Raw genomic sequence first — 9,153 nt, forward strand, 5'->3', positions numbered from 1 at the left:
ATATTCAAATACAACCAGCATAAAAGATTACTTATTCATCATTGTAATCAATCAGCATCACCATCATTACCACCCTGTTACGAACATTCATATGGGTACGTGAAGAAATTTAGAGAAAAGCTGTTTTAGACTTTTTGGGGGACCGAAAACCTACATGAAAGTTCCATTTACATTCTCACGGACCATCAAATGGTATTTGGTCTTGCCCCAAACCCCACCGTCTCCTTCCTTCTCTTTCACTTGTATTTTACGACACACAGGGAACAAGTGGGCTCCCTACCCAATTCCGTAATAATTTATACAACAGGCGGTTTCGTTTTCACCTGCCTCCCGCCAGTTATATATCACTACCATTACCATCCTTGGTTGCCATAACCCTTTCAATCCGATGCGTGTTTTATATTTTACTCTTTTCCATCAACGGGAAATTTCATTCACCTTTCGAAAGACTTTTCGAGTTGGAAGCTACATACATCTTTCATTAACCCGTTCACTAAGAGATCTTTCTAAAGGTGAATATACTTGTCATGGAATAGAAAAAATAAACAGTAAAAGATGTCACCGAACTGAACAGGTTAAACACTTCACTGACCCTCTCCCCTGACAGTGAAACTTCCACCTCCCCCTTACCCTAACTCAAGCATCTCCTCCTACCACTTCCTTACCCCCGTCTCCAAACCTCCTCTTCCCCTGCCACATTAACCTAACTTCTTGCATTGCCAAAAACTTCCTCACTCAATCCCCACCTCTTCTTATCACACTAACCCTTGCTTTTTCACCTCTCCCTCCCTAACCTAACCTTAACCTCCCCAACCCCTTCAACCTCCACTTTCCCCACCCCACTTAACCCTCCTGTTTATTTTACTGTACCTCTTCCTACCTAATCCAACCACCACCTAACCTACCCCCCCCCCCTTCAACCTCCACTTCCCCACTCCCACTAACCCCTCGTATTTTACCTCTCCCTGCCTAATCCAACCTCCACCTAACCTACACGCCTCAACCTCACTTCCCCCATCACACTAACTCCCTCCTCATCCCACCTTCACACTGACCCCGCCTCCCAACACCGTCAGGCCAAACGAACCTCCATATTGCCATTGCTGCGTGTTCCTGATGGAGAAAGACCACTTCACCCAGGCCTACCAGGCCTACGACATTGATGTGGACGACTGCACCACCTCCCACCATAAGTGTCTCACCTACTGTCGCACGGAGGTAAGGCGAGAGGAAGAGAAGGACGATGAGAAGTATGTTGCTTTGGTAGTTACAGCGTTTTTTTTTTTTTTTTTTTTTAACAACCTGACGAAGATCCCTAACCCATTTCCGCTCAGTTAATGACTGAATGTACGAAGTCTGGAATGTACGTAGTAGGTACAAAGGCAGAAGGAGGGAGGTGCGTAGGAAGACAGATGGTTAAACATGCAGACATAAACCGAGCGAGATAAAAATAGAGATGAAGATAAACAGAGAGACAGATAACCAGTTAGACAGACAGCAAGGAATTTAAGTTGGCTGAATGGTTGCTCTCTCTCTCTCTCTCTCTCTCTCTCTCTCTCTCTCTCTCTCTCAAAAAAAAAAAAAAAAAAAAAATCTTCGCACACCTTGTCCTCTTTGTCTTTCACATTCTTTCTCTGCCACCCCCTTTCTCCCTCAGTTTCAGTTTTATCCCATCCATTTTATCACTCCCTTTTATATCACTGACTCAGTGTAGCTTATAATGTACAGCCTACAAGGATATATTTCAAGTAACATTATAGAGCTTTAAAGAAAAATACAAGGTTAGAACGTAAATTCAAACTTCATCATCAGCCATTCTAAAACTTACCTAATTAATATCCTTAATTATACAATAAAACGCCCTCAAACGTTTACCTACATATTACATCAAGATACGTATTATAAAGTATTACTTAGTTATCACAAACCAAGCAACTTGATATACAGATTTAAAAATAATAGCACCATAAAAGAATCAAAAACTTAATAGCAACTTAGGATCCAAATTTACATCATTATTAAATTATTAGATATTCACAGACTTAACATCTTAGTATCCTGATTAATAACAGGTGAAATAATCGTGTTATCCTACAACAGACTTCAATTTTGAACTCCTGCCCCTTCATCTCTTTCCAAACCTATCACCCCAGATTTTTACCCCTGGTATCTCCCTAAGCATTTCAGTCCCTTGTTTATCCTCCCACATGCCCTTTTCTGGCCCACAGCCCTTTCCGGCCTCCCAGTCCTCTCCCTCAATCATTTTTCTAGCTCCTGAGCCTTCCCAGTATTTTTCCTATTCTCCCGAACCTTCCCAGTCCTTTTCCTATAGCCCCAACGCCATCCTCTCCTGTAAGCACTCCACATCCCCTTTCCTAGCCCATGAGTCTTTCCACAGCCTTTTTCCTTTCTTCCCAATTCTTCTCCTATCCCCTGTCCCCTACTAGCCCCTAAGCCCTTCTTCCCGACAGCTGCTGGAGCCTAGTAATGTGGGTGACCTGTGGCACGTGACCCCAAGGAATCAGACCGTGGGGCAAGACCTGTGCCACTACCTCATGCACAACCAGGGCATCTCAGAGGTCCACAACAAGATGGTATGTGCTCATCATCGTGCCCCCACCCTTCTCTCTCTCTCTTTCTTGCGAGACATGAGCTGTTCATATTATAATGGGTGTATGGGAAAAAATCATATTTCAATAACTCCCTTATTTCTATATTCTGTTCACTTTAACTGAGCGAAAAAAAATGTCACTACAGAGCTGTTAAAAAGAATATAACACTCGAAATGGTGAAAGTCACTAAGTGCTATGGAAAGGCTGTAGGGCTGTAGTATTGTCTTATTCTCCCACTAAGCTTCGAGATATAAGCTGCAAAAGCACGAAAATCTCTACCTAGTTAAAATTAATCAACTATAGATATACCGGTGACAAAGCCCAGCAAAATATTACTAATTCACACAAGATTGCCAACTTTCTAAGGGAATGCAAGATGGTCTCCACACAGATACAGTACACTGACACTTCTGTGCAAATTTTTATGATGATTAACGAACATACAAAAATATGGGCTCTCAAGACCTGCATGTTTATGTGGCTTAACATTTGGTCCCATACATTCCCTTTAAAAGGCCTAAAAAAAAAAAAAAGTACGGATTATTAACAATTATGCCAAGCATGAAGCCGACAAAAGAAATAAAAGAATAATGCCCCCTCTCCCCTCCCCAAAAAAAAAAAAAAAAAAAAGTTTGGAAGAAAAGGAGGAAATACAGCAGCTTTCCACACACTATCCATGACCACACTATCCATAACCACCCAGGCCAGTCACACTGAAGCCCTTATTCCCCCTAACATCTTTCCCGTTTATTTTTGCGTACCGTACACGTTAATATTATTTTTTAGGTTATGCGGCTATGTCGATACTAAAAAAAAAAAAGAAAAAAAAAAGCAACATACAACAGCATATTAAGGTGTACTGTAGTAAGCAAAACAAACCACGAAAAGGTACTATGGCATGTTTACTTTGACTTGACAAAGATCCCAAACCCTTTTCAGCTCTGTTGATGGCTAAATACAATTAAAATGGAGAACTGTGAGAAATGTTTTAATTAGGTATCTAGGAGACCAATTACTAAATCACAGCTAGAACACATAACTGTCCGCACCCACAACAGTGTACTAATAGATATGGGAGTAGCCTGGTTCCGTCAGATGAAGACAAACCGACTACAGATGACCTACTAAGCTGAAGAGAATATGGCTCTTAGTCACACACTAGACAACAGTTACCGGTATTTTTGTCATCCCTACGTGACAAGTGGGGTTGGTGGAGGATTAGTGCCCCTCCCTGTAAAACAATTAACTCTAAGCCCTTGGCCACCCCGTTTGGGATACATGGCGTCTGGCAATGAATGAATGATGAATATCCATTTTTTCCCTCGGGTGTGATAATGAAAATAAGAAAATCACTTCAGTTACAGAAATATTAAAATGGTTCATTCTAATTTAACGAAGCGTATCTGGAATGAATATAACCAAATATATTGCTTCCGTGTCATTGGCCTGCAATAACTATAATATAATATGACCATTTGTTAACATTCGCACTTTCTCACATAAGACTGCAAAACATCTGCAACTGAAATACTAGCATACTGAATGGCTTATATAACTGCAGATATTAAAAAATAAGGTTTACAAAAAAAACACTATGCAACACTTATCTTAGAATTCCTGATCATTGCTGAATTATATGATAAAAAAGTTGAGTCATGGCATACAGTAATATACAGACACTGAAGTTCATGATTATCAGGCTGTTAAGTGGGATCTTTAAATGACCACCCCTGGCAAACTGCTTACATTAAGTTACATGGCACACTCCATTATCTAGGCTGACTCTAGCATTCAGGCATAACACACGAAGACCATACTGAATCAGGATACATATTTAGGTTTCATGTTTAGGTTGATAAATTATGATGAAAATGGTGATTACTAGGTATCAATACTCAGAACGAACCAAACTCCTGTAGGCTAGCCTACTGTGCAAAACTTCATTCGACATAACGCTACCTTACAATATCGTCCTCATAAGTTTACAAAAATATTAACCCTAATAGCCTGTGGTTCACAGAGGAGACATGAATTCGGGCATTTGATTCTGGGGCTTATTTGAATATCTAACCTATTGCTCTGCACCACGGGTTGGCAGGTCTAATTCCAAATATTTTTATTATTTCAGCACTTGAGCAAATAATTGCTGTTCCTTGTATAACCATACCACGATCACTATTGATCAAATAAACTGCAAGAGAAAACATAGCTCACAGCAACACTTAAAACGGAAAACAAACGAAAATCTTTCTCACCTGAATACTTCTCCGCCTCCGTTAACAGCGGCGTCAACACATCAACCCAACCAGAGAACTTTGCATTCGAGAGTGGAGTGCATTAACTGAATTACTGTAATACTGTTTAATTATCTTGAAATTTTGAGTTCATAATAAAAATAAATATAATTTTAAAACAAACACTGACAAATTATGTGATCGTCTCGAAGTCAAAAGGAAAGAAAAAGAATTAAAATTACTAGAGAAAACGGAACGGGGAATGGCTAACAAGAGTTAAATTGCTATAATTAATACTGTTTGTAATGGTGCCTGTTGGCATAGCATACAATTACAAAAAAGGGAAAAGAGGAGTTTGTGTTCTACTTATAGGAAGTTAAAGGAAACGTCTAGAATACGATAGATATTAAATGAAATGTGAGTCAGACATTGGTAGCCTAGAAAATGGGAGAAATGGCGTTCCCCCGAGCTAGACCCTGTATTGAATCATATAGCCCCGCTAGGTTACAGGATCGCGCCACCACTCCCGGCACGGTAGTCCCAGGCGAGGTTCGAACTCGCTATCCCCCGATTACGAGCTTCATGCTCTACCACTGAGCCACCGTGCCCCCCATTCCTAAAAGACATCTAACAGGGTCGTCAACGGGAAGCAAGCCATTGCTGGATAATTATGGTTCCCTCCCCAGAGGTACTCTTGAAGATATAGCTGTAATTAGCCAGACTGACTTTTTTTTTTTTTTTTTTTTTTGCACAATATGCAACATATAATGTGCATATCTATTTACCACTGAGCCACCGTGCCCCCCATTCCTAAAAGACATCTAACAGGGTCGTCAACGGGAAGCAAGCCATTGCTGGATAATTATGGTTCCCTCCCCAGAGGTACTCTTGAAGATATAGCTGTAATTAGCCAGACTGACTTTTTTTTTTTTTTTTTGCACAATATGCAACATATAATGTGCATATCTATTTTGGTGTAAACGTATAGAGGAAATATCTGTGAGAGCATGCTGGCCTACTCTCAGTGTGAATGAAACAGAAAAAGATCAAGAAAGGAAAATGGCCAGGAGCTGATATCCTGTAGTCTGGTGAAACTGAGTTCCAGGTCTCCCTATTGCCAACTTTCCACCCACCGCAGGAGTACCGCCTTCCTTGCATACCCTTTACTCTCGCTCATATGAATACTCTTGTTCTTAGCTACATACATGATCAGTTAATTACTCTTCCCCATACTGCAATTTACTGGCGTATATCATACCCTATTGTGAGCCGAAAGCTTGATTTGTACAAGCAGTCTTCATCCAATTGAAGTTCTACCTATCGCCAGCGTGCTGTGTAACCCATTTCCTAAGGAAGGTGTAACTATCTAAAGATTGTTATTACTGATATGAATATGCATCCCTTTAATATGCCCCAGTGCCGCCTGTGATCCTATGTGCTTGGTTAACGAATGGTCAGGAACTTGCTTATATAAAACCCAGGAGAGAATGCGTGCCTAGAGGCAATGTTCAACTTGTCACTTGGCAGTCAGCCCTTTCTGCGTATAAATCTACAGGCAACAGTTGGGATGGTTCAGGAATCTCATCCGGCTGAGGTACTGTAGAGCTTTTTCTTTAAATCTCCAGGTTAATATGGTTATAACACACATCCTAACATCCAGAAATGGGACAGAAAAGCGCAAAAGGAGAACTCTGTCAATTGATGTTTTGCAGGTTACACAGACCGCATAGCTGAAATTCATAAAATAACTTTCTATTACTTTACTTCCTAACTAAAATTTGTTCTTGCAAGCACGAAAAAAAGACACTGCAACATTCCTCCACTTTCACTGTTCTTCCTGCAAATAAAAAAGAAAATAGCAAATCCGTTTGTGAATTGACGTACTACTATTTATTGCCCTCCTCTTGCAGGCCTATGGCTATGCAATGCTGTGTGGCGGCCCATGGGAATACGTGGGGGCGGAGTCGCAACAACCACTGTGCTGCAGTAAGGGCCAACACGTTCACTGCATCCTCTAACCTCACAACCCTTTAACATTTTCACCAGATGATGCCTTTGGGAATAATTATATCTAGAAACTGGGTGTGTTTGGTGTGGAAAGGGTTAAGTCGGGCCGAAACTGTATATCTCAAAAAACACATTTCACGGCAGAGATCGACACACTGTCATTCTTTTTTTTCCTAACCATTCTCAGAAAACTATATTCCATATGTCAGCAAAATGCATATTGACTCACATTGTGCTTTGTGCTGTGAAATGAGACGACAAGCTTTGAATAATTGTATTTTATGTCTTCTTTCAATAAAGGTGAAGAGTATTATGTTGTCACTTATTAAAGTAAAATGATGTGGCATCAACTTGAATTATTTGTTACACAGAACAAACAAGACGCGTTACGGTCCAGTTACATCGAAGGTGGGGGTCTTCTTATTTTGTTGATTATAGCTAACAGTAAAAGCCGTAACCTATTCTCTCTGACAGAAGAAAATTTATAGCATCTCTTGTACTTCCTCTGAACGATATTTATACTTTTTTTTCTTCAATATCAACATAGTTTGTTTCACTAGCATACGGGAGGATATTACAGTGCAACAGTAAATCACAGAGGAAAAGGCGTTATGAAATCTCTCAAACTAATGAGAATACAGTCCACACACACAAAAAAAGATGGATATGTGTGTGTGTGTGTGTGTATGTGCGTTGTGTGTGGGTGGGTTGCTTTCCTCTATTGGCCCCACAGAGACAGCAGCAGCAATGTCCTCCTCAGACGAAGTCTGACAACCTAGATTGCTGCCGTTGTCGTCCAGCCAATCCCTCACATCGTTGACGTCCACATCTTTGCCTGCATTTCATAGCCGGAGGTAGAAATCATCCACATCAAATCCTTCAAAGTCATGAACGACCTCGTACCCCTGAGAGAGTCATGATCAACCACTTTCCAAGGGTTTGGTGGAAATTTCCTTCCAAGCATAGGCCCAGTTGAAAATTGTAGACTTGATGTGGTAATGCTACAGATTCTCCAAGGTCCACACCCCACGTGTGTCGACCCCTTCCTCATCCTCAAGCACCACCATCACCCTGTCGAGGAACCTTTGACGGTACAGTCTCTTGGCTGCCACGATAACACCCTGGTCCATTGGTTGATTGAGTGAAGTCGTATTAGGTGGCAGAACCAGGCACCTAATCCGCCTGTCATCAGCAACCAAATCCTTCTCCGACGGATGCGTTGAGGCATTGTCAAGGATCAGGAGAGCCTTCACCTGGGAACGAGGGATTTCAGGTTCCTCTGTCTGATAACGGACAACCTCCTTGACAAACTGTCTGTAGAATCAATCTCTGAAGATCTTTGCAGTAAACCAGGCCTTCACAGACTGGTACCACACAACAAGTAGGCTATCCATCAACCCATGGAGACAACATGGCTGTTTTGCACGTAAAAAATGCCGGGTTTGCGACGGTGCATCCGTTAGCATTGGCACAGCACAACACAAAGACATGTTGTTTGGACAACTTCCAACCAGGCTCAGTCTTCTCCGTCTCTTCCGCCAGAGTGTTGGTGGGCACAGAACGGAAGAACAGGCCAGTATCGTCAGCAATGTGAACCTGACCGAGAGCAAGGCCCTCCTTCTCAATCACACGCTGCACTTTCTGGTGAAACGGTTCAACACCCTCCACTGCCGTGTCCAAAGTCTCGCTATGTGCCTTAGGGCCAATAAGTCCATGTCGAAGTTTGAACCGGAACAGCCAACCCTCGGATACCTTGAAGTCATGTACGTTATGTAGGTGTGCACACTTCTTGCCTGCAGCATTCAACTTGGTCCCACATACAAGTATGTCGGCACCCCATTGCTGGCAGAACCAAACCAAAGTTGACTGGTCAATGATGACGTAGCGGGGCTGGGACATTACCTGCCGGTTGCCTTTCCTGGTTGTACTGCCGTAGTCCTGGTCATACTGAGTAAGCTTGTCCTGTGATCTCTTGATATCATACAAAGTTAAGCGAGGCAAGTCAAATTCCTGCAGAATGCGTGAAGTTGGCCAGTCCACGTCAACCTTGCCCAATATCTCACGCTTCTTCACCAGTCAAAACCCTCTTTTTGCATTTCTCAGGTGGTGGTGGGGCCAGCATCGCACACATGAGAACACCACAGAGAAGAATTAAGGCCTGCAGAAGGTAGGGCAGCATCACAAGCGCAACAATGGAAGCTGCCATTGTGCAACTTCAGCCAGGCACGTCCACACGCGGAGAAACAAGGGCGAGACCTGAGCTGTTATACAGCTGGGGAGTGTACGGTATTGCCATGTCT

Source organism: Coenobita brevimanus, chromosome 92, assembly GCF_032717465.1.
Source record: "Coenobita brevimanus isolate Jiangsu-jjx chromosome 92, ASM3271746v2, whole genome shotgun sequence".
Lineage (NCBI taxonomy): Eukaryota > Metazoa > Arthropoda > Malacostraca > Decapoda > Coenobitidae > Coenobita > Coenobita brevimanus.